The sequence below is a fragment of the Podarcis erhardii genome, assembly GCF_964252035.2.
Source record: "Podarcis erhardii genome assembly, chromosome: 2".
NCBI lineage: Eukaryota > Metazoa > Chordata > Lepidosauria > Squamata > Lacertidae > Podarcis > Podarcis erhardii.
The window spans coordinates 66,959,793-66,987,154 of NC_138498.1; the positions used below are offsets into that span (position 1 = coordinate 66,959,793).

Genomic DNA, 27,362 nt, shown 5'->3' on the forward strand with positions numbered 1-27,362 from the left:
CACTATTGTTTAGGGCACAAAAAGAGATCTTCATTGTTTTATATTATTCTACAACTCCTTAGGGCTGGACTGCACAGTATTTACACCCACTCAACTGGAAATGACCCACGTATAATGGATTTTCCATGGTTGTGTTATCATATAAAGGTAAAGGACCCCTGACACTTAAGTCCAGTCACAAATGACTTGTGAATGATCGCATACCTAAACCTTTGCTAGGATATGGAAGATTCAGAATACATAAAAGCACATAGTTCAACTATGTTAGTGACAACCACTAACCTAGATGGCTTTAAAAGAGGATTAGACAAATTCATGAAAAACAGAGTAGCTATCAATAGCTTAAAAAGAAGGTAAAGGACCCGTGACAGTTAAGTCCAGTCGTGAACGACTCTGGGGTTGCGGCGCTCATCTTACTGGCCGAGGAAGCCGGTGTTTGTCCGCAGACAGTTTTTCCAGGTCATGTGGCCAGCATGACTAAGCCACTTCTGGCGAAACCAGAGCAGTGCATGGAAATGCCGTTTACCTTCCCGCCAGAGCGGTACCTATTTATCTACTTGCACTTTTTGCTGTTCTTTCGAACTGCTAGGTTGGCAGGAGCTGGGACCAAGCAACGGGAGCTCACCCTGTCATGGGGATTTGAACCGCCAACCTTCCGATCGGCCACAGCACCACCCGCCATCATATATAGTACCAGTAACTTATTTGTACCACATGACGACACTGTTCGCTATGGTATCAATGTTCTACATGTGTCCATAATTTGCTGCACATAGAATCATAGAATCATAGAGTTGGAAGAGACCACAAGGCCATCGAGTCCAACCCCCTGCCAAGCAGGAAACACCATCAGAGCACTCCTGACATATGGTTGACATGTGGCACCAGATGTCAGATGATGCAAGTCTCAAGGCAGTACCCTCAGTCAAAGCACTGGTTCCTTGTTCCGTTATGACTGTTGCCTAAAGAAGGAGGCTGCAGGCATTTTGCACCAAGCATTTGTTGTGTGGTGATAAATGTGTGTTTCCACCCATTGCAGTACTGTTCTTAAAACAAATACTGGGGCTTTACAGAATGTTTGGTACACATTTCAAGTTAAACCTGGAAAGGCTGAGTCTGCCAAAGATATTATACCGAAAAGGGGTTATGGAATTAATAATTTGAGGCAGTTATTGTGAGTCAGCTTTACATTTTATTCCTGACTTGGCGGTGTTGCGTGTATGTATTTTCTCTTACATGGCTGTAAAAAGAAATCCCTGAAGCCTTGAATCATCTGTGGTCATAGGAGATTTTATTCCCTCCTCTATAATCAGAATGATGAAGTTAGAATGATTTCCCCCCTCTGCTTTCAAAAGCAGTTTGTGAGCTAATTTATGTTGTGAGCTGGAAGGCAGCAGGGTGGGGTTGTGTGTCCCCCCCCCCCCGGGCGAATGATTTGTGTCTCAGAAAAACTAAATCAAGAAAATTGTGGTTAACGCATTGAGGGACCCTAGTTAAGTGATACCTTGAAGACTAGAGAGATTCTCAGAGGATTTGAGGACGCTTGGGAGTTATCCATTGATACATTTTTTCAACAGAAAGAGAAAGTAAAACTGAGTTAAAATCCTGTTACAATCTTTGCAGCAGGTAGATTTATGAGAGAAAGGCATATTCTTAGAAAGTATGTTAATTGCATCTGCCACATATAGGAATGGGAGTGTCACATTTTGCAGCCAAATGTTATTATTATAATGTATTAGCACACAGAGTATTTCACATATAGGAAAGAAAATTCTGTGGCATAATAAGAGAATAAGAAATTCCATCCTGCCTGAAATGTTCACAGATAGCATTATTTGTTTGTTCAGCTTTGTAGATTTGCAGTAAACCACTTACTTTTAATGGCTAGGTAGCATAAATATAATTTTATAAGGAACCATATTTCATGGTGTGATTGACATCCACAATTAAAAGTACAGCAAGGTATGTGACACTTTTTTCAAATTCTTTTTATTAATTTCCCAAATTATTACAAATCAAACCAATTTAATTTAATTTAATTTAATACAATTTCTTAAAATCAGGTTTTCCGCTCTTGTTCCAAACATATGATCATCATCATTTCCTCACTTAGTATACCCCCCTTGTCCAAGGCTGAATGGATTTTATTTAATATTATTCCTGGACTGTTGTTGGAGGAATGCAGTGGGGGGGGGGATGAACTGCTGCCGAACAGATATTGTAAAGAATCTGAATTTGAGAAAAGATCTTGCTTTTAACTGTGTGCTGGGGAAGAACTCCAGAGCAGAATTTTAATGGCGGAGTTTGGATATGCATTCTGTGAGTTATTTATGGCTGCAGCTTGTACTCTAGTCTGTAAGCAGCGGAAGGAATTGAATGTGATCTTATACCATCTAGATAAACACTGCAAAGAACTGAACAATGGAAGATAGTAATTAACCCTCCCAGCACACCAGGTCCAGAACAACAATGTATATGAAGGACTACACATGTGAAATTGATTATTTATTTTTAAGATGTAATGGAGGTGCTGTTTGTAAGGTGAAAAAAGTGGCCAACTGGAAGTACAGTGGTACCTCGGGTTAATAACTTAATTTGTTCTGGAGGTCCGTTCTTAACCTGAAACTGTTCTTAACCTGAAGCACCACTTTAGCTAATGGGGCCTCCCGCTGCCGCTGCATGATTTCTGTTATCATCCTGAAGCAAAGTTCTTAACCCGAGGTACTATTTCTGGGTTAGCGGAGTCTGTAACCTGAAGCGTCTGTAACCTGAAGCGTCTGTATGGTTTAACGGCACGTGAAGGATGTAAACTGAACTCTAAATAAGAAATAATGTGGCTATGTAAGGAAATGAAAAATCTCACTTATTAAGAGAAAGGGGTCAGAGGTTGATAAGTTTCATACAGTGTGGTTCAGATTTACTCAATATGTGTCATTATCAAAAGGTACATATTGTTTCAGATTTACTCAATATGTGTCATTATCAAAAGGTACATATTGTTACTGGCTCCCTCGGCCAGTAAAGTGAGATGAACAGCGCAACCCCAGAGTCCTCCGCATCTGGACCTAACGGTCAGGGGCCTAAGAGCCCAGTAGATTTTTTTCTCTCTCCATTAGTCACAGCTTTGGCTCTTCTGTTCTTCAGTTGCAGATCCACCTGTCAGCTGCTCAGCTCACACACAACTGACCTCAATAGATTGCAGTTACAGATAGGTAGCCGTGTTGGTCTGCCATGGTCAAAACAAAATAAAAAAATTCCTTCCAGTAGCACCTTAAAGACCAACTGAGTTAGTTCTAGGTATGAGCTTTCGTGTGCATGCACACTTCTTCAGATACACTGAAACAGAAGTCACCGGACCTTTCTATATAGTGAGAAGGTGGGGAGGGGTATTACTCAGAAGGGTGGTGGGAATGGGTGATTGGCAGATAGCTGCGATGAGCCTGTTGACGACTCTTAACGACTGCAATAGGTCTAACAGGAAAAAGCAAGGGGTGAGAAGGTGAAAAATGGCTTTGTCATGTATAATGAGATAAGAATCCAATGTCTTTATTCAAACCAGGTCTCTCCATAGTTTTAAGTTTGGTGATAAGTTGCAATTCAGCAGCTTCTCTTTCCAGTCTATTTCTGAAATTCCTTTGTAATAGAACAGCTACTTTGAGATCTTGTATAGAATGTCCTGGGAGATTGAAGTGTTCTCCTACTGGTTTTTCTGTCTTGTGGTTCCTGATGTCGGATTTATGTCCATTTATTCTTTGGCGTAAGGTCTGGCCTGTTTGTCCAATATAGAGAGCTGAAGGACACTGTTGGCATTTTATGGCATACACAATGTTAGACGATGAGCAATTAAATAGTCCCGAGATGGTATGTGTGATGTTGTTGGGGCCAGTAATGGTGTTGTCCGGGTGTATGTGGCAGCAAAGTTGGCATCTGGGTTTATTGCAGGCTCTGGTGCCAGTGTCCGTGTTAAGTCTGGTTATAGTATTATTGTGGGTTAGGAGTTGTTTAAGATTGGGGGGCTGTCTGGAGGCAATGAAAGGTCTTCCTCCCAGAGCTTGAGAAAGAGAACTGTCATTGTCCAGGAGAGGTTGTAGATCTCTGATGATGCGTTGTACTGTTTTAACTTGGGAGCTGTATGTGATGACTAGAGGTGTTCTGTTATTTTCTTTTTTGGGTCTGTCTTGCAGCAAGTTCTCTCTGGGTATCAGTCTGGCTCTGTTGATCTGTTGTCTAACTTCATCTGCTGGGTATTTTAGTTCTAAAAAGGTTTGCTGTAGATCTCTTAGGTGAGAGTCTCTGTCTGTAGAATTGGAGCAGATGCGGCTGTAACGTAGTGCCTGGCTATATACAATGGACTGTTTGGTATGTTTGGGATGGTAGCTAGAGGCATGTAGATATGTTTGTCGGTCAGTTGGTTTACGGTATAAGGTGGTGTCTATGCGCCCATCCTGTATTTTTATAGTAGTGTCCAAAAAATGTATTTCTTGCATAGATTGATTCATTGTTAGGTTGATGGTGGGGTGAAAATCATTGAATTTCTGGTGGAAGGTGTCCAGGGTCTGTTGACCATGTGTCCAGATGATAAAAATATCATCAATGTATCGCAGGTACAAGAGAGGTTTGAGTGGGTAGGAGTTTAGGAAACGTTGTTCTAAATCCGCCATGAAGATGTTGGCATACTGTGGGGCCATGCGGGTGCCCATTGCTGTGCCGCTGATCTGAAGGAACAGGTCATCACCGAATTTGAAGTTGTTGTGGGTAAGGACAAATTGGCAGAGTTTGGTAGCAAAGTCCGCTGTGGTTTTATCTGAAATGGCGTACAGTATTGTATAGTAAATAACAGTGTGATCATATGCAGTTTATTATCTTAGGCCTCCCAATTAGCTAAGTACTGTGGACCCTCTGTTTTTCAAAAGCCAAGTCATGGACCCCCTACTTTTGAAAATGTTGATATCTCTGTGGTAGTTTTTGTTATGTGAATTGTGCCACCATACTCTTCAACATGCCCCAGCACAAAACCAGGATGCATGTCTTCCGGGTTGCTCTCCCATGCAAGACACGTGATCCACACAAGATCGCACAGCACCCCAAAACAGGATGTTCTGGACAGTTGACAGGTATGTGCCATGAACCCTCTGGGTGGGTTACATGGACCCTGTGAGGTCCATGAACCACTAATTAGGAACCACTGCATTAGGCTATAATCCTTTACCCTGCAACCTGGGAATGAATCTCACTGACCCAAATGAGACTTACTTCTGTGTAAAGAAATGTTACACTTTAAAAAGTTTTCCGAGTTAGCATTCTTCAGTAGTTAAGAATCATATTCAAGATGGCAAGAAAGCACTAGTAATTAATTTCATTGTTTAAGTGTGCTGTCAACCCTTTCTGACACTTTCCGTCTTGAGACATCTGTCCTTTTCCCAATCTTTTCAAATAGGTTAGAGCTCATAGATTCTGACCTTTGAAAGTTTCCTTGCTATTCACTTTCTGCAAACATCTTATGAAATTTAAATGCATGAAATTATGTTAATATGACATTCTGCCAACACACACACTTTGCTTATATAGAATCGTCTCTGCTGGAGGCACATTTCCCAGTATTTTTTCTCCCAAGAGGAACCACCATGAACTCTTTGTTTTTAAGGACCTAAAAACTAATCACCTAGAAGATGTGTCCCTCTGTCCCCATAATAAATCATGGGATGCCAACAGTCAAATAAACATAGAACCAGCAAACATAGCTTCCTTATCTGAAAGAATGCCAAATAACAATGTTGGGAAAATACCCATACAAGTACCATTCAGGAAGGGTTAAATCTCAGTTGCAGTGAGGGAAGAAGAGAAAAAACAGAAAATCTGTACGGATATGTGCCTTAGACCATGACAGCCCTGTGGAAAATGTCAAGGATATCAAAGGTATAACCCTTGTAAATACACCTCCCCGCCGCCACCACATAATGCATTTTATTTATGGATTTGTTTTTAACATTCTGAAAACAGCATCTTCATCCACACATGAAATCCAAGCTGGTACAGATAAAAGAAAGGAGCATTCATTCACAGAAAGGATTCTGAGTCATCAGAGTCTTCTGCCGGTGACAGGCAAACAGAAAGCAATTTTTTGTCAGTTTCTCCATCAAAATGTATATTCTGATCTTATCCTTCTGTCTACCATGCAGGTTGCTGAGCCCACACCCTGCTTACGTTCAGTAGTGCTGCAGCATCTGGTATAATATGCAGGACATTTTCTGGGCCCAGCTTTCAGTTCCTAAATCATTAACTCTCTGCAAATTGCACAAATATTAACTTAGTTCTTAGTTTGTTAGCAACATAGCTGACTCCATATTTCTAGAGAACTATTTGCCCTGATACATCAAACAGAGTTGACATTTAAATGTATTCTTCTAATGCGGCTCTCTATGGGTGCTAGCAAATACATATTTGACTCTTATGAATAAAGAGTGGGTTTTGGGCCTCAAAGCCTCCAAACAGACTTTGGAGATTCTTCTGAAGACAGTAAACCACTTGGTTTGTGTATCTTTTAAATACACATTGTTGTTTGTATCAACCTTGCTTAAAGCTAATATAATCTTCCTTAGTACCTGCAGAGGCCCACATTTGAGGGACAATGCACTTAAGTGTCAGCCTTGCTTGATAAGGCGATCACTTGCCAAGGATATTTATAGATCTGTCTCAAAAGGGATGGGCTTACTAGCAATTCAGGTGGTTACCTTTTCTGGTCTTTCACCTTTTCTGTCTCCTCTTCTCTCCATCATTCACTTGACTAGAGGGATAGCAGGGCTCCCAGAGTGGCCTAGAGAACAATAGTGCTGATGGCAGAGGTGTGTCCAGATGGTCTCAGGTGATGGGTTTTTTCATCTCCTCTCCATCACTCACAGTTTCTTCCCACTTTAACTATCTTTATTCAGTTGAAATATTTTTTACAATGAAATGACAAAACTTTTCTTTTCTGTACCACAAAAAATAAATGGAATTTGTTCCTTCCAGTGACTGAAATACACAACATTATGTGATAATACTGTGATTTGGTATCCTACATATTCTCCTGACAACACATTAATTGGCTTTTTATATGGGTGCCTATGTGCTGCTAGATTGCAGTTTTGTGACGTGAAATGGAACCCCAGTTGAGCTAAGAAATAGAACCCTTGAAAGAAATATCCACTGAAAGTCTTTTTCCTCTCTTCTATATATTTTTCATATCAGTTCATCTCCCCATGGCATACTTGCTTTTGATATGCTATCTGCAAAATCAGCTTTCAGGGGAAACCATTGGGTTCATTCTATAATTAATTTCTACCTATGCTTTAATTAATAGTGCTTTTGTATCTCCTTTTTTAATTATCCTAGCATGACCTCCCGCAGAAAAGAAAGTTTAAAAAACTGAAAAGAGAGCCTGTACATTAAACACACTATTACAGTTCTTTGCCTTACCACTGTTGCTGTCAGATGTTCCACTGGTATAAATTATGCCACTGAAGGTTTTAGGATTCAAAGACATAAGACAAAGATGCCAGTTTTAACATATCAGGCATAAAGAGGTATGCCCAGGCAGATAATGATACAAATTAAAGTGTGAATATGTAAACATGTGTTATGACATTTGCCTTGCCTGTTTAGCTGGGTGCCAGTTGCTAACATATTCCCAGTTATATTGGCATACTTACTGAAGTGCACTCTGGTTTGTGCTTGTGGCATATATGGGTGAGATGAGTCCTTAAAGGTTTGGAAACTGCTGACTTAAGTTTTGAAGTGCATAATCAAGTTCATTTTAGGTACATTTAAATTCTATATTGAAGCGTCTATTTTATTACAGCCATTTGGCAAAAGAAAGATATAAGGATTCAATAGATTGAGTTTCCCTTATAGGGAGTAGAACATTGGGTCAAGTAGACCAATACTGAGTACTGCTAGCTGACTGACTGATAGTAGCTGTCCAAGACGTGACATTCTTCAAAGTTGTGAATGGACCTGGGACTTTATATATTTATTTGTGCCATATTGTCATGGGCCAGGAGTCAGCTTCACCTGCTGAATAGCAGCCTGAAGGGGGAGAAGAGGGAGTGACTCCACCTGCAGCAAGGACACAGAGGAGAGGGAACTTATAAGAACCAGCTGGCTTTAGCCTTCTTAAGCAGAGCTTCCAGCAGCAGTCAGATGCTGGTAACAATGCTTGTGGTTCCTGGCCCTCCCTTGCTGCTTCCTGCACATCTTAACCCTTGATCACTGAATTCCATCACCCCAGACCATCTGACCTGACCCTAGGTTGGACCTGACTTTGGATGCTGACTCTGACTCCAGGCAAGTACACGTCATAGACTCTTCTGGTGGACAGACCTCCCACTCCACTGAGCTCTGCATGTGGTTGCTCAGCAATGAGACTATGACATCTACCACCGTATTGTATAGTTACTATCATTTCTCTAATAATCTTAGAACAATCTGCTCCTGATGAATTTTGCCTGCTTCAGAGATCCTAAAAGGAAACAATTCTAGTTTTGGGGGGGGGGGGGAATTACCAGCTCTCTTAGCAACCTACAGTACTACAAATGATAAACATATATGCAGCCACCAGGAAATGCATTAGGCAGGTTATATAAATTCAGGAGCTTGTGATTTCTCTTAGCCATTAATTAGAAATAAACTTCCAAGGAGAAGAAGCACGCTGGTTAGCAGTTGAAGTGATGCTGGTCATGGCTTGAGAACAGCGGCGTAGCGTGGGTTATCAGCACCCGGGGCAAGGCAAGTAATTTGTGCCCCCTAACCCGGGGCAAGGCAAGTACAGTAATTTACTCTCCCAAGCAGCAGCAGCGAGGCTTCTCTTTCCCCCGCGCTCTCCCGGAGCTGCCTCTTTTCTTTCCTTTCTTCCCTTTCTCCAAGGCTTTTCGCTTTCTCTCCTTAATTGATTCCCCCTCCACACCGCAGCGTTTCCTGGCTGCTTCCCCCCCCTTCCCCTCTCTCTCCTCCTCGCTCTGCTTGCCTTGCCCTGCCCTGCCTGAGGGCACCCTGAGGAGACTCCGCTCTCCTTTTTGACCAGGCGAGGTGGAAAAAAGGGGGGAAAGTCTCTTCCCGCCCCCTCGCCAGACTCCCTGCTCAGCTCGGCTCACTACCCAGGCGGCCAGTGGAGAGAGAGCCGCAATTACCATAAAGCTCCTCTCCCTCCGCTTCGCCAAGCTGTCAAAGCCCGGCAGCAGCGGCAACGGCAGCAGCAGGCGCAGCCAGACCCCCGCCAGCCAGCCAGCCCACCCACCCGCCCGCCCGCCCGGCTTCCTCTCCTTTTTTTGCCCGCGGCAGAAGGCTTCACTCTCCCCCCTTCCGCGACCTCCTCGCCAAGCCGAGCGAGCGCGGGCTCCCTAACCCGTGGATTTTAGTAGGGGCAGAGTGCTGCTAGTGCGAGTGCGCCCCCCACCCATGTTGCGCCCGGTGCGGCCGGCCCCCCTGGCACCCCCCACGCTACGCCACTGCTTGAGAATACCCAAATGAAGGAGCTCTGATTTGTCTGAGATAAGGCCTGGATTTACCTGTTCTGTTGTTGGGCATAGAGAACAGGTAGGATTTTTGTATGAGCAAGCATTTCTTGTCACATCCTCATTCCATAGAAAAAGAGTGCTTCTATTTTAAAAATCCCCCACGTCTCTATTCAATGAACAAGAGCCTTGCATGATATTGATTCTGATATTCAACAGAACAGGCTTCATCTAATTCTCACCTTCTTGGTTCCATCCCTGCTTTTTTTTACCACTGTTCATCTTGTTCCTTGAAAATAGGAACTAGTTAGATTACAGCAACATGCTCTATGTGGAACTGCTCTTGAAGAACGTTCAGAAATTGCAGCTGCTGAAAATGTGACAAGCAGGCTTGTCACAAGTACATATGTCTAACCCATATTATACCAGTCTTGTATCTATTGAGCTGGCTTCCCATTTTGGGGGGGGGGGGCAATTCAAGGTACTAGTTCTTACCAGAGCTGCCCTACATCATTCCCTCCCATATAAGCCAGCCTGTAGGTTGAGTTCTTCTTCTAAGGTCCTGTTGCATATCCCACATCCTAAAGTGGTTTGGTTTTGGTGAATGGCACCCAGGTTATGGAATTCCCTCTGCGGGGAAGTTAGACTGGAGCCATCACTTACAATTTTTAGGGTTGGCTTTCATTATTTGTCTACTATATGTTAACAAACAGCCTTTAAATACAAATCGGGCAGATTATTTGTACTTAGAGTGTTCATCTAATGGGTAAGATAGGCTTAAACCCCTGCTAACAAGCTGGAAATAATTGGCAATAGCAAAATATTTTGTCATCATGGAAACTTCATTCACAGCACATTCTCAGATTCAAGCACATTGTCACTTTGCGCATTTCGAATCAAAGCACTGCTGTAATTTCTAAATCGGTGACTATTCAGAGCAGCTTTGTGATTGAAATATTTGTAACGAATCTATAGATTGTAATACTGTCTAACACTTATTGACACAGATCAGCAAAGCCATGTGCCTGATTTCTTCAGGTTGTCATTGCAACCAGATCATATCAACATCATACATTTAAAGCACATAAGATCCTCCATAGACTTCTGGGAACAGTAGTTTGTTAAGGGTGCTGGAAATTGTAGCTCTGTGAGGGGTAAGCTATGATTCCCAGGCTTCTTTGGGAGAAGCTATGTGCTTTAAATATGTTGGGTTTTGTTGTATCAGAATTCAAATTTGCTTAAAAAAATTATGTCAGGGCAAATATTACTCAGCTCAAATACTCGGGGCATATATTTGTGCATGGTGAAGGTGATCAGCCCAGGAGCAGTGTGAAAGGAACACTGGAAAACAGGATATAAGAACTAGCATTATAAACAACTAATATTTGCCGCATCTGAATGCCCTCAAAGTGCCAAAACTATATGGTACTCTAATCATCTGTTGGGAGAACTTTGTCTGCTTCCCTGGGTTTCTGATCAGATGAAGATCAGTGTTAGAATTCTCTTCATAGCTCATGATGGCATGAGAGGTGGCCAACTATAAGCGTGTGATGCTCAACTAACATGTGCATTCACCTAGAACATCACAAGATTTCTACTTGCTGTATGTATCCTGTGGATGCATGTCCTTCTCTAGAATCCTTTTTATGACTTTCCTTATATTATTCCTGTGGTCTGCTCCATTTCCAGTTTCACTGTGGTCTACCCTTATTAATGGTGGCCTGGCTGTAGTGCAGTTCTGTTATTGTTTCTTCACTTGGTCTGTGTCATATTTTATACATTTACTGAGATATTTCTGATTGCAGACACCGAACAGGTATAAAAATAGCACATTTGTTGTAATGTGGATCATTAAAATTCATAGGCTGTACCGAGACTTGGTTCCTGTGCTTTCTGGACAGGCCTGTTAACCTTTGAAAGATTTGCAGAGGCATTTCTACAATGGAATAATAAAAAATAGGCAAGTGAAAAGAGGCTACGGGGGAAGAATAGCTGGAGAAGCTACATGTGTGTCAGACAATGGACCTGTAAGAAGTTTGTTAGAAAATATTCAGAATCCTCCCCCCCCCCCCCACATTCCATTTCGCCTTCCGTCTAAAGGCCACTGGTGCCTGCATTATTTCTGTGAGGAAGTAGAACATTTTGCACTTCTTTGTGAAACTGCAATGCTATAACCTCTCTGAGTCTTCAATGGAGCAGCATTTTTGAAGTTATTGTAGTCCCGTGATATATTTGTTCAGGCCATGAATAGCCAGAACTGTAGCTGAGCAAGAATTCTTGTTCAGTGCTTGTTGAATGTGAGGGCTGCTTCTTCCAAATGGTGGTTTAATTTGTCATTCATAATAGGTTTCTGTGGAAATTCTTGAGCTCTGACCATATACTGCAACAGGCACCTCCTTCCACTTTGACCACATATGGCAAATCTAAGCTTTGTTTGTTTGTTTGTTTGTTTGTTTGTTTATCAGAATTGTACTCAGGATAGCTGTTGGTTTATATCCATGGTGTAGAATTGCACAAGCCTTTTATGGGTTTACGTTTGCATAGGGAATCTGTAACTTACAGAATTGAGTCAATTTCACCACTACAAGGCAGAGTCAAGCTGTTATGCTTCTAAACACTAGGATCACTAGGAGACACAGACTGATATGGTAGCTTTTCTAAGCAAGAAAGGGGACAGAATGTTAACATAAGAATGTAAAGACATTGGATCAGGCCAATAGCCCGTCCAGCATTCTGTTCTATCAGTGGCTAGCCAGATTCCTGTGGGAAACCCGCAAGCTGGATCTGAGCACAAGAGCATTTTTTCCTTCTGTCATTTCCAGCAATGTATTAGCATTTGGAAACCTTTGAGTGCAGGACAACATACTCCCCTGGTGGTGAGTGTCATGTAGTACAGCTTTAAACCCACTTAGACCGGATTCTGCAGAATGTCTCTCTCTCATTCTCTCTCTCTCTCTCTCATTCATTCTCTCTCTCTCTCTCTCTCTCTCTCTCTCTCTCTCACACACACACACACACACACACACACACCCCTTGTCAGTAGCAAGTTCAGTAATGCCCCCTTTCAAAAAAAATGTCTGCAGTGTTTCAATCAGGCCTTGGAGAAACCAGTCACCACTTAGAATTTACATCCCATGCTTGGTTTCTGATAAATCTCTGGAAAGAAGTGCTAAATTAGCATAACAGTGGCTCCAGAAGTAAATACCCCACCCCTTCACTTTCTAGCCCATCACAGGAATGAGTGAGGTGAGACAGGTGGTTGCAAGGCAAGAGGATTAATATTCCTCTACCTTGTAATTACTCCCACTTCCTGTATTGCTTAGCATTGCAATGGAAGGTGAGTGTCTAAGTGCTACCAATTATATTTCTCAATAATATCTCCCTTGCTTAAACGGGATCACACCATATATTTATAAATTCTCGTTAGACTAATATGTAAGAGGTTCTGAACTCCTCAAATCAGTGCAGAAGGGGGACTTAAATAGATACGAAGGATTGGGATAAGAGCAGGACAAGACCAACATTGGAAAGGGTCCCCTTTTACAGAAGTTGTTGGGATTGTGTGGTTTAGTGCAATTCTGTTGACAATAGGTGTTTACCTTGATACCAGATATCTAACTAATAGACAATTAGTGCTATAAATCAGCTCCCCAAATGTACTCTGATTCAAAATCCATTGACAAATGTTGATCTGGATAGGAGATGGGAGCAAGGGTAGGTAGATTAACTAGTCTGATTTGCTGTTTGACACAATTGCTGAAAGGTTTTACCATAGAGCTCTGATTTAAGATATCTGGACAAATGCTTCTTAGAATCACATACTCTCTACCTGTGTGTGTGCTTTGGTGCTCCCAAAATACATATTTTTAACATCTGTAAAATTATTGCTATCTGCCCTCTCCTATATAGCAGAACCTCTCACCACTTAGGTGAAAGATACACTGTGTGATAATGTCTTATTCAGTGCTGAATGCAGGTGCCTTTTGGGGGTGCTGTACACTAAGGTTACCAGATTTTTTTCAGTGAATCCGGGGACACTTTTCAACCTCAATGGATTTTGTATGGGGACTGATTTGTAAATCCAGGGACTGTCCCCAGGAAATGGGGGACTGTACTGTACACTCAACATCATCTCCATGTCGTCTCTGTCCCACACTGTCTGCAAATCTAAAGCGCCTTCTGCTGGAACATTTATAACCTGCTTTGTACCAAGAATGTACTTCTCAAGTGCTTGCTGCCATCATGTGTACACAGAGAACACTTTCCCAGGTCGCCACCTATTGGGGCAGATCTACTGACATTGTAGGGCTGTGCCACTGTCTCTCACCATGTTTAACGTATCTGTGAATGAAATAGGTAGAATAGGAAACAGCAGAGTAACTTAGCCACCTTTGTATACCTGTACTTGATATATATTCTCTGTATATCAGTATGTTGTTGTTGAGTCGTTTAGTCGTGTCTGACTCTTCATGACTCCATGGACCAGAGCACGCCAGGCACTCCTGTCTTCCACTGCCTCCTGCAGTTTGGTCAAACTCATGTTCGTAGCTTCGAGAACACTGTCCAACCATCTCTTCCTCCGTCGTCCCCTTCTCCTTGTGCCCTCTATCTTTCCCAACATCAGGGTCTTTTGCAGGGAGTCTTCTCTTCTCATGAGGTGGCCAAAGTACTGGAGCCTCAGCTTCATGATCTATCCTTCAAATGAGCACTCAGGGCTGATTTCCTTCAGAATGGTGAGGTTTGATCTTCTTGCAGTCCATGGGACTCTCAAGAGTCTCCTCCAGCACCATAATTCAAAAGCATCAATTCTTCAGCGATCAGCCTTCTTTATGGTCCATCTCTCACTTCCATACATCACTACAGTGGTGCCCTGCAAGACGAATGCCTCGCAAGACGAAAAACCTGCTAGACGAAAGGGTTTTCCGTTTTGGAGGCGCTTTGCAAAACGAATTTCCCTATGGGCTTGCTTCGCAAGACGAAATGTCTTGCGAGTTTTTCCGTCTTTTTTCCCCTCCCCCCCTTTTCTAAGCCGCTAAGCCACTTATCCGCTTATCCGCTAAGCTGATAAGCCGCTAAAAGCCGCTAAACCGCTAATAGCGCTAATCCGCTAAGCCGTCAATGGGCTTGCTTCGCAAGACGAAAAAACAGCTAGACGAAGAGAATCGCGGAACGGATTCGTTTCATCTTGCAAGGCACCACTGTACTGGGAAAACCATGGCTTTAACTATACGGACCTTTGTTGGCAAGGTGATGTCTCTGCTTTTTAAGATGCTGTCTAGGTTTGTCATTGCTGTATATCAGTATATCAACTCATTAGTTTCCAGTCCCTTAGACTACAAAAAAGTAAAAAGGAAATAAAGTTTTGTTTAAACACTAACTGCAGAGAGGCGAAGAAAGAGCATAAACACAGCTGCACACTAGTTTGAAAATATGAAAATCTGTGTGTAGAAACAACACAGGTTGTAGTTGCCACTTTAGATTGTTATTGTGCAAAGGTGTTTACAATCGCAGACCACTATGTGCAAAAGCGCAATATGAAAAAACAAGCCACCTTTTGGTGTACATATGCAAAAAGTCCTGTGTTCAACCCCGATCATCTTCAGGTTGGGCTAGCAAAGACTGTCTCAAACCATGGACTCAGTGAACACAATGCTGTGTTAGGTGGACCATGGTCTGACGTGGTATAAGGCAACGTCCTATGTTCTTGAATTGTACACTCAGGCCATTTGGAGTTTGTGAAGGGAAGACTACAAAAATGAAAACATCCTGCACAATATAGGTATAATACAGTATAGCTACAATACAAATCTAAGGTTGCATTTCCTTCCTGGATAAGACGGACAGTGCTGAGGTCATGTCTGCTCTGATTGAATGGATACTGAATAAAAATTGTGGTTTCCATGGCAGTTTCTGAAGGTGTAAACATGACCCTCCCTCAGTTCCTTAACATAGCATTTATTATCCCCAGTGCTGTTTGTCCATAGACACAGTGCTTTTCTGGCTGGACTGTTTGGTTACATACTGTACTACAAGCATCTTGCTAATGAGCTTATTAAAATTGTTTTGTGATACGCTGCACATGGGCTCAGTTCAGATGTGTCAGATTATGTACCCGGTGTTTTAAAACAAAAATAACACGTCAGCAGTTGACACATTTTATGCTTTGTATCCTAAACAGAGTTAAACATGATGATGATGATGATGACAAGAAATGAATGGGCATGCGGTTCATAACAGCCATGTTTGAGTTGACCAACAACCGCGCCATCATTATTATTATTTTGATAAATCACCTTTCTGTGTTGATAAGATCACAGTAAAACAGCAAGGAAGCTCAACCTTTTGCTCCAACTGAACATCATTTCAGGCTGAGGTGGCAATTTTCCTTCATCAGGGCAGTATATTAGGATGAAGCTTGTAGAGCAACAGCATGCAACTTGCATTGTCAGTGAACAAAAGCGAGAGTTGCTCAGATAAGGGTAACAAATGTGGACACATTAAGATTTAATGGAGAATTCATTACTGACCTTGCCAAGGGAATATCAGCTCACACATCTGCATAATACGCAAGCATATCCTCGGCACATTTTATTTTTGTGGGTTTAAGGCAGACCCCATTTGGAATAAAAACCTGGAGGAAGCCATTCATACCACAAATCATGTTTCCTTTCACCCCCCCTTTCTCATTAAACACCTGCCATATTGCATATGATTTTCTTTCAGAATGGTAATGCGGCCTCAAAAATTACAGCCCTGGTAGTTTAAAAGTCATTCAAGGTAGTTAACATTAAGTTTGCCTGAGAAATGAAAAGGAGCAATTTTTATTTTACCTAATCATAAGCTCTGTTAGCCTGGAAGTCTTGAATTATTTCTGAGAAGAGCCTGCAAATGATAGAAGCCATCCGGCTAATTAGTTGGGTAAGGGCTGAGATTGGCAGGGGCGGAGTACATTTGGCTGGAAGGTCAGTTTGCAGCTCAGGTTCTGGGGCAAATTCTACAGCACAGTGTAGATAAAATGTGATCTTTGTAGATAACTTATTCATGAGTAGAATTTACTCCTTGAGGTACAAGATTGACATAGATCATTCTTAATGTTACTCGTCACCACAGAAGTGGCAAAGGGCAAGGAGGCACTGTATCTTCACTGCAACAAACAAGCCATTTGTCTAACTCCTCCTTATACTGGTGTCAGGGAACTGACATCAGAGCGAGAGGCGGAGGCAGGGCTCCAGAGCGATGCCGGAGAGGGGACCAGCAGGGGGGAAGGAATTCAGCGTAACACCAGTAGAGAAGAGAGGGAGATGGAGGAAGTGGAGACAGCTCTCCAAGACCCTTCACCAGAGACTAGTGGAGAGAGCGCTGACACGCCCCTGCCATCCCCGTACTTGCGCAGACGAGTTCCGCGCAGGGAAAGTAGGAGGAGACTAGGCGTCAAACAGCTCGTATGCTGGAAGAGGTTCAAGAAACGCCCACTGACGGATTCTGCAAGTGACTGACCGGTCACGGAGTGTGAGCTGTCAGCCAAAGCATGGTTGGCCAGGCAATATAACTAAAACTGAGGCAACTTACGCACAAGTAACCCCCTTACAACCATTACAACTGGCATAGTGGGGTCTTCTGTTTTCTTTTAAAAACTGACAGAAGAAATATGAAAGTGGGGGAAACAATTTCTATTTAGCTGTTTATCATAAACTTTAACCTTCAGAGACCCTCTGGTTAAGATTCTCTGATTCTGTATTGCTGTTCAGTCAATATCAAACAAAATTCCCTCTCATATAAACAAACATACACACAACAATAAAAGCAAAACTAATTTCAGAGCAGTAGTATCTGCTGAACCATTATACTGTACTCCCTATACTGGCATGCCAGCTTGAATCAATTACAGTATTGCAGGATTATTTAAATGCTCCATACAGGTATATGTAGAAATAGAAATATACTTGGAGTTAAACTTAATAGTTGAAACAATCTTCTCTTGCCTTTTTATTGTAAAACACACCAATGCACACGTAAAAATATAACAATTTTTGTGCAAGAATAACAATTTATTTCCCATTTTTTTCTAGAATCAATTACAATATCAGTTAGAAATAATAAAGGTATTTCTGGAATTTAGCTTGAATGGGAAGTTACCTATTTTGCAATTCATTCTGCTTTATTGTAAACCAAATGGTTCACAGTCAATATGCCTTCTGAAACCTGAAGGCAGCTGATGGTGTTTAGCAAGTTACACATGAACTAAGAAACCAAGAACTTGGGTATTGGGTAAACCATGAACTTAAATGACTTAACAGAATATAAACACAGGGAATTGCTGGCTGTATCTGAAAACTTATGGGAAAATTGTCAACATATATAATATCCTGGCTCAGCAAGAGAGCTAAAGTTAAAATGAACATCTTACCACAAATATCGTTTCTGTTCATCAATATTGCACTTGGACGTGACTGCACAATACTGTATAGCTGGCAGAGTTAATGATGAAAATAATCCATGGCCCAAAGAATCCATCAAGGATAGGTAATAAAGTACTTCACCACCACTACCACCCCTTTAAAAATAGCAAAGATGTTTTAAAGGTAAAGGTACCCCTGACCATTAGGTCCAGTCACGGACGACTCTGGGGTTGTGGCACTCATCTCACTCTATAGGCCAAGGGAGCCAGCGTTTGTCCACAGACAGCTTCCGGGTCATGTGGCCAGCATGACTAAGCCACTTCTGGCGAACCAGAGCAGCACACAGAAGCACCACCACCCCTTAAAAAATAGCAAAGGTGGTTTAGGAGTACCCAATATTGTAAATGCTCTAAGATTAACCTTTATAAAGGATTAGTGTTGACTAGATAAAGTGTTCATAGCAAAGAAAGAGCATACTAGAAGAAATTTATCCAACTTGTTATGATTCAAACCACCAAGTCTAATACACAAAAATACCACCACCACCACACATTATTTACAGAGCATGAGCCTGACACAGTTTTAGCTCATTGACACTCCGTATTTGAAAGGTTATTAAGTTTCTTCTCAGTTGCTTTTACTGCACTGCCAATATCCTTGGTTTTCTGAAGGGCACCTTCTGTTTCCTCTTCTGCTTCTGCATGCTAGACAAGTTGGTAGCCTTCCTAGGACTCAGTTCACCCAGCTATTCTTTCAGATTTCTCCCCATCTGTGCTTGCTTTTTTTCTCATTGCAAACACTTTGAAAATATTTTTTGGTCCCTTTTGGATTATTCAGATGACCAGTCCATCAGCAAATATGTGCAGAGTGTCTCTACATGGGGAAGCATTCAAACATGAGATCCTTCACATTGACATTGAAATGCTCTTCATGCTCAGAAGGATGTACTTGGCAAGCCAATTTATTTCTGTAGTAAGGAGACTCTCCATGTAGACTCATCCTGCTGCAGAGATAGTGTACCATAACTGTTCGTTCCATGCTTCACACACACACACACACACACACACACACTTTCTCTCTCTCAATTTTTTTTTTTTTTTTTTTTTTTTTTTTTTTTGCTATCAGTCAGTTCCTACAACTGAAAATATATCTGGCTGCATTTCATCATTATATCTTGCTCTCCTCATACATAACATGTTTGATTTGGTTTCATTTTATGTTACTGGCTTGGCTCTTGTACAAAGATTCAGTTTAAATAGGGTGACAGGATAAGCAGTGTCTGTACTGAATGTTTGGGTGTGGTGGATGAATCACTTTTAGCATTGATGGTTAAATTCGTTTTCTCCCTTGCAATCACATGATGCTTAGAAGGTCAGAATTAAAATAGTATCTGAATATGGAAAGACAGCAAGAGGAGAAAGTAGAAGAGAAGAAAGTGACAGTGTACAATGGGAAGACTGGATTGAGAAGAATCAGGCTGGATAGAGTGCAGGCCATCAGACCCGACACTAGGAAATGCAGTTAGTAATGATTGAAGCACATATAAGCAAAGGAAGGGATCACAAAGAGAGAAGGAAACTGTAAGTCAAGGAAGGAAAGGATAAAAGACTGGGGAGGACCCATAGCCCAGAGGTAGAACATATATGTAGCTTTCAAAAGATTTAGGGTTTAGTCCCTGTTGTCTCCAGATACAGCTGGATGTCTGAAATTCTGGAAATTCATGAAAATCTAAGAAGGCCCTTGTTTCAGACCCATCTGATCCTACATTTTGCTCTGGAATTGGCCAACCAGAAACCTATGAGAAGTCCCTATGCAGGGCATAACTCAACAGCACTCTGTCTGCTTGAGTTTGCCTAATCCCTTTAAACCCTTTTCATGTTAGTGGAAGCCTTTACTATACAGTGGTACCTCGGGTTACATACACTTCAGGTTACATACGCTTCAGGTTACATACACTTCAGGTTACATACACTTCAGGTTACAGACTCTGCTAACCCAGAAATAGTGCTTCAGGTTAAGAACTTTGCTTCAGGATGAGAACAGAAATCATGCTTTGGCGGCGCGGCAGCAGCAGGAGGCCCCATTAGCTAAGGTGGTGCTTCAGGTTAAGAACAGTTTCAGGTTAAGAATGGACCTCTGGAACGAATTAAGTTCTTAACCCGAGGTACCACTGTAGTTTGTGTGTTCTGTGAAGAAGTTGTGTCCTGAACCTTTCAAAATTCAGCTTTGTTGGATGATTTTTGGTTTATTATGAGAGATGGAGAAAAACTCCCTATCCATTTTCTCCACACTATGCACAATCATATAAACTAATGAAGACATGGAACAATATATGACAGTGACATGCAGAAGTAGACTTAAAAAAATAATCAAATGGTAGAAAAAGTAGTTGAGCTGCTTTAATATGAAAGAGTGCAAAATAAACTAAAGTTGAACAGAATTGTCCTCCCACCTCTAGTTTAAGGAAGACTTTATTCTCCAGCTTCCTGTAAGCACAGTGAACATGGAGATGTTTTGCACGAGCCCATTGAATCAAAATACTAGGCTACACACTCATACGTAGCATGCATGCTCTTAAGAACAACAACTTGCTGTTTAAGAGCTCATGAAGCTGTAGGGGCAAATTCAATTTAACATTTTCTAATAACTCTTTTGGGGAAGCGTGAAAGGACATATTTAGGAGTAAAAAGAAAATGGATTGACCAAAATAAAAATGACCTATTTGAGATTGATTTCCTCTAACTTTTTTTCTAAAATGAACATTATTTCCTGTAAAGGATTTCCTTTCTGTATGGTTACCTTGACAACTCTGCTGCTCCTCCCTCCGTCCTCCCCCACCCCCGCCCCCCAAATTGGTGGCACTTAATTGATTGTAGAGGAGGTATGAAGGGGGCAGACAGATCTCTGTTTCTGTTGGTTTGATTGTTACTTGTTATCCCCCTGCACAAACACATGTCAATTTCATGACATCTTAAGCAGCAAAAGCTATTTGGCATCATAATCCATGATATCATATGGAAATGAAAAGTATCAAGAACTGGGACTCATTCCGACAAACGGGACAATCTCTCTCTCTCTCTCTCTCTCTCTCTCTCTCTCTCACACACACACACACACACGTAGGATTTTGTGTGTGTGTGTTTGAGGGACTGTCAGGGTAAAAAAGAGTGAGAGAGCTCAGACATAATTGTAGTATTTTTAGCATCTGCAGCTTACAGCCGTGCATGTCAATATTAGAATACAGCAGCAATGTGCTGAGCAGAGCCTAGAGATTCTAAAAATACGCCTTCCCTTTTCGCAACTGAAATTAAAATGAGACAGCAGCATAGGTAAAGGGAGACTGGCACTGAATAGAAATCTGAATTCCTTTCCTTACTAGGTTTCGTGAGATTGAGAAAGTTGCCTTAATTTTGATACACAAGCGGCAAAGGCAATAAAACTCCCCTCGTCGAAGCCAAAATATTACCAGTGTCCACAGTTGCTGCAGAAATGATTTGCATTATAGTTCCAAATGCGAAACATTTTGAGCTCCAGCGCTTATTGCAGAGGAGTGATTGTATGTGGGGAAGGGGGCTCTTTAATGCAAAACACATGTGTTTTCAATTGATATCTGGAGCCAGACCAGTAGCTGTAACTTGGCCTGACAAAGCCTTATTGAAGTAAAAGACAGAGTGTGGTTTCAAAGCAGTTAGAGAAAGAACGGGAATGCTGTTCAGGAAATTCTTCAGGCATGGGCAGGGACTTGGCCACAGTTCTGCTGTTGGAAAATCTGACAGGGACAGCTTCTAAACGCAGGGTAGGCCTCGTGCAGCTCTGAAGGCAACACTGCATCTTTCCCCCACACCCCTGCCAGAGTCCCTGGATGTAGCAGTTTCCTCTGACTTCTGAAAGAGAGAGGTAAGAAGCTATTGTTCTTTTTCCAGGCTAGGCATTTCTGTTCCTTTGTTCTGATGTAGAAGGGACTATTTGTACTCAGTTCATTGATTAAAGGGAAGGAGGAGAAGTTGGAAATCCGCCAGGCTGTTTGCAAAACAACAACAAAATAATAATAATTAGGGTTTGCCGCCTTCCTAACTTTTTTCTTAAGTTCTGCTCGTACAGGGAGAACTGCTTTGGTGTTTTTCTCTCTTCCTTATACAGGCATTTGCCAACTTATTCCTCCCCTTGTGGAAATGCCACTTGTTAAATATATATCAAGGCTGAATAACTACAAACTCGATGAAGTTCCATACCATGGTTTAATATATAGTTTGTCATAATTGTAGTAAATGCAGATGTAATATATGCGTATATAGGAGGCATATAGGAGACTGAGGCTATTGCTGAGAAGTTTCGAAGCAGCTTTGACTAAATAGCTTGGTGTACACATTTGTAAGATATAAGGACATTGTCTTGGTATTATAGTTATTGTGTTTATTTCTCTTCATTTTGCCCAAACTGGAGTAAAATACTAGGAAACACATTGCAATATGCAGTTTTTCTGTATCTTGAAGAATAAGTGTTTTTTTTTAAAAAAAGTAACATACTTCCATTCCACTTGCCACTTCTTTCCTGATGAAGTTTCTTTTTCAAATAAATCATGAAACTTTTAAGGAAGGAGAGAGACTACCAATTGTATGTCTTATTGCCATTTGTTTTAGTGTACAGTGCCTTTCCTCAGCAGTGACCAATGAACCTTACCTGGCATGTTTGTGCGTGATTTGAAAGTAACTGCACAGTAGGTTTTTTGAAGCATGAAAAAGTCAGAAGTACATGGGTCCTTGTATTGTCAGACAGCATTTATCCCTTTTTTATTTGCCTTACCTCAGCCAGACTAGTACACAAAAGCTTATTTTGTATGGATGTGTGAAAGATCTCCCCTCACCTTGTCCTGGGTGTTTCTTGTTCTTTTAAATGGAAGGACATTAAAAATAAAAAAGTGAGTTAACTGAGCTATGCTCTGGAAAGAAAATCCAAATGTGTTGCTTTAGCTGGCAGCAGTAAGGTCAGGGGATACAAACTGAAGCCTGCTGCTTCTCTCTGTACCCCATGCAGATATTAATACTCTCCATCATGATGAATGCACAAAATGATAGCCCAGTACAGAGCTAGGGTAGAGGTTCCATGGAGGATGAAGTACAAAACAGACTGAGATAGAATGATAAAGATTTTACTACCTACATGAGTTAGAGCAATAGAGAAGAATACTTAAGTTGCTGTCAGGAAACTGGAAAAGGAGGCAATAATCTGTCTGGATAAGAATCAAGGTTGGCAGCTGGGTAAACTTGGTGGGTTTAGTCATGAGGTGAAGGTAGGTGACTGTAAAATCAGACTACAATGTACATTAAATAATGGGCATGGGCTGACTAGGTTGGCAGAAGCCAAGTCAGGTAACAAAAGCATTTTTCGGCACCTGCTAGAAACATTCTTGTTTAGACAAGCCTACCCTGATGCTTAGAAAGTTGAGGTAGTTTTAATCTGTTTTAGTATTTTAACTTTTGCGTGTTTTGAAGTAGGGTTGTAAATTGTTATTCGTTTTTTAGTGCTTTATTTTTTCGTAAACCTCTTTGAGGTTTTTTGTTTGTTTGTTTTTACAATCAAGCAGTGTATCAATTTTATGAAAATAAATACAAAGCTGTATCAAGCACGCCTGGACAGAGATGAAAACGAAAGAAGGACCAAGCGGGTCACTAGCAGAATATCTAGAACTGAGTGTTTCCTAGTACAGTGGACGCTCAGGTTGCGAATGTGATCCGTGCGGGATGCATGTTTGAAACCCGCAGCGTTCACAACCCGCGTCTGCGCACGCGCGGGTTGCGATTCGGTGCTTCTGCGCATGCGCAAAGCACAACTTAGTTGCATGCGCGACTGCTGAAACCCAGAAGTAACCCATTCCAGTACTTTCGGGTTTCGGCGGTCCACAACCCAAAAAAACGCAACCTGAAGCGGCTGTAACCCGAGGTATGACTGTAGAACATTTTTTCAAGAATCTCAGGCTATGGTGGGAGCTAAACAAAGCCCAAACAGCACTTAGTTGCTCAGGTACAGGTAGCAGGATGTTCTAAGGTGGCTCAAATGCAGCGTTTGCACTGCTGTATACATTCGTGGTATTGTGCAAAAGAGTGGGAAAGAAACAGTTCATGGGAACGGTACAACAACCCAATTCACCCCTATGCCAGAGAGCAGTAATCCAGTGCATGTGCGGACTTTGTGCCCTGTTGCATATCCTGACTAACCTAGCATGCAAGCATGTTGTGATGCAGAGGACGGCCTCCATGTAAGATGTGGAAGGAGATAATCTTTTAGACCAGGCGGGGGAAACTTTGGCCACGAGAAACACTTCAATTTTCAAAGTAGCACAGTCTCTAGATGCTTAGCTTCCTTTTGAGAAGTTGAACTGTTGAGAAATATGTCAAGATGTAAACTCTTCACATTTTTCCTGTTCTGCTTTGAAGAGATTATGGATAACAGTAATACCTTCAATTTTTTTCTGTCTAGCAATGCTCTTTAGGCCTCTTGTCTCTATAATGTTTCTTGATGCACTAACCACCACTATTCCTTATCCTTTAGAAAAGGGGCCAGGGGAAGAGAAGAAAAACATGCACCAGTTAAAACGCACACGGAGTATGCCATCAGTGTAGATCTTTGCCCATGTTCTTATATATTTGAATCAGACCACTAAATCAATTTCCCTGTGCTCCTTGCAGTTTTATTTTATCCTGTTTAGAGCAGAGTTGCTTTCATTCTTGTTTGCTCTGTGCCAATATAACTTTTGTGTGTTGCAGATTATTTGCCTAAATTGGGCATAGCATTTTCTTCTGTACTTTGGATTAGAATTGAGAGCAGGAGGAGATAAGGAAATATTATCCTGGATACACACAGATTGTTTAGAACTGAAATAGTTTGAAATTAGGACTGGTTGGCTGTGATTTTACTATTTGCATAGGAGAACTGGAAAAGCAATTGTTTAGTTAAAAAAGCAAGTTATTGTGTATTGTATAGGAATTACATTTATGCTCTGAAATCAAAGAAAATCTTATAACATAGCCCTTGTGTATTTTTATCCTTACCTTCATCAAAGAATGCTAGTGAGGTGAAAAGAGTGCAAGAATCACACTCTCCAGCTGGTGCTTCATCCATTGAGAACCAGGATATAATTGCTGAAACTTCTGTGATTATGCACAGGCTACAAGGGTTATGTCCCATGATGCAGCTGAGAGCTTAGTGCCAGTAAAGGTAGCAGGAAGAAAATACTCCATGATCCTTTGGGTCTTACTATAGTGCTCCTCACCACCCCCAGCTGTTGAAATGAGATGATGAAGTCATAGCCAGCAAGTTTCCAGTCCCCAAACGGCTTTATTTCCCAATTGCTCAGTCATGCTGAAGAAGCTGGCCACCTCCAGCTTTTATGTTGTTGTTGTTGTTGTTGTTGTTGTTGTTGTTGTTGTTTAGTCGTTTAGTCGTGTCCGACTCTTCATGACCCCCATGGACCAGAGCACGCCAGGCACTTCTGTCTTCCACTGCCTCTCGCAGTTTAGTCAAACTCATGCTGGTAGCTTCGAGAATACTATCCAAGCATCTCGTCTTCTGTCGTCCCCTTCTCCTTGTGCCCTCCATCTTTCCCAACATCAGGGTCTTTTCCAGGGAGTCTTCTCTTCTCGTGAGGTGGCCAAAATATTGGAGCCTCAGCTTCACGATCTGTCCTTCCAGTGAGCACTCAGGGCTGATTTCCTTCAGAATAGAGAGGTTTGATCTTCTTGCAGTCCATGGGACTCTGAAGAGTCTCCTCCAGCACCATAATTCAAAAGCATCAATTCTTCGGCGATCAGCCTTCTTTATGGTCCAGCTCTCACTTCCATACTTCACTACTGGGAAAAGCATAGCTTTAACGTACTTTTATGTACAGCTTTTATGTTCTAGTTGCTAATGCATTGTTATGAGTTCTTTTGGAGGAGGGCTCTGTCTGAATGCTATCCTGTGCCCCTTCCAAACCTGTGATTCTGTCGGAAAGTGGGAACCTGTAAGAGGTAACCAGCCAAACCAGTTTGTTTGTTAAGGTCATGACTTTGCTTAGCTAGTTAACTACTTTGATTTACAAGCCAAATAGGTAACCATAGAAATAAATGGATGGGCTTTTCATCACGTAGCTGGTAGGCAGAAGAACAATAGCCAGAGTTGTGTGGGTGAGCTGGAAGCAAGCTAGAAGCTGGAGAAATTGAGACATGTTTGCTCTGTACTGAACTTTGGGTCTTCTCCAGAAACCAAATGGAGAAACAAGATCTGATGGGGTGTTAATGCTGTGAGCCTTTCCATCATATGCTTGTTACCAAAAAGGAGCAATGCAGCAGCGAGCAGCAGCAGCAGCTTCTTCAGCTGCAGGTGGCTGGAAAGCCAGACAGGATGCTGATGTTTGTGACTGTTGCCATGGGAAGAAAGGGGCAGTCCATTCACCATTCTGAGCACCGGATGTTAGCTCAGAGTGTCATCTGACCTGTACAGGATGTACATGGGTGGAGTTATTGTTCTCTCTGCTGTTGTAAGAGTGTGCAGACATGTTTATCTGTATGGCTGCAAAAGACAGAAATAAAAGCATGTAGATACATTTCTGTCTGTTTCTTTCCCCTCCCTGGGGATAGCAAAGGGGAGAGAAAAGGAGTGGTGTGTTCTTCTCACATCTGGGAAGGATCGCCGATTACAGACCTCGCATGTTTTCCTGCCGGGAGTCGCAGGGGGAGGTCAACAAGGAATTCAGCTGGTGCCTGCAGCCTGGCACATTCCTCTGACCGAGGCAGGATTCCAACAATGCTCAGGTTTTATATATGTGTAAATAAAACCATATATCCCAAAGACACCACAGTCTCTGTTGAGCCTCATTTCTGAGGAAACCGAACCCTGGAAAAGTGCTCTGAATCCCAGGAGTGTCTCACCACTCAGAGATTGGGGTGATGTGTAACAGGATTATGAAAAGCAAACCAATTCACATTTGAGTCAAAACTGAAAATGTTTTTAATATAATACAATGACAACTAAGAGTGGGTTAAAAGAAGGAAGAGAGGTATACTATTGATAGGAGGATGGCAAGGAATCCTTTGGTTTCGGAACATGAGGAATAAAGCAACTCTTCAGAAGCAGGCAGGTTTCATTCACTTGCCATTTTCTCTAGTTGCTTGCCACAGTTTCTACCATTACTTCAAGGTGGAAGCTCATAATTAAACAGTCACATGGTATCAGCAAATTATGGGTTGTCTTGAAACAGTGACATGTGGCCCATGGCATTGAATTCCTATTGGCCATATACTGTTAACAGTTTCGAAACTTCAAGACTCATACAACACTACTTAAAAGTTCAGCTATTTCTGAATACAGTCGTACCTTTGTTCTCAAACGCCTTGGTACTCGGACATTTTGGCTCCCAAACGCCACAAAAGTGAGTGTTCCGGTTTGCGAATGTTTTTCGGAAGCTGAATGTCCGACGCAGCTTCCACAGCTTCCAATT

General features: G+C 41.8%; 2 protein-coding genes across 4 annotated transcripts in view; one reads left to right on the forward strand and one right to left on the reverse strand.

Moving 5' to 3' along the window:
- Positions 1 to 27,362, forward strand: part of SGCD (sarcoglycan delta) — a 394,603-nt gene that overhangs the window by 189,226 nt on the left and 178,015 nt on the right. Inside the window, exon 1 of one of the 2 annotated variants that reach the window (XM_081851582.1) lies at positions 21,514 to 21,784. The exons of the other annotated variant lie outside the window; for it this stretch is intronic. The gene's annotated coding sequence lies outside the window, so the exon portion shown is untranslated. Of the gene's footprint in view, positions 1 to 21,513; positions 21,785 to 27,362 lie in introns of those variants that run through there. 2 annotated transcript variants of the gene reach the window in all.
- Positions 1 to 27,362, reverse strand: part of LOC309336095 (syncytin-2-like) — a 396,307-nt gene that overhangs the window by 173,076 nt on the left and 195,869 nt on the right. The gene's annotated exons all lie outside the window — the stretch shown is intronic.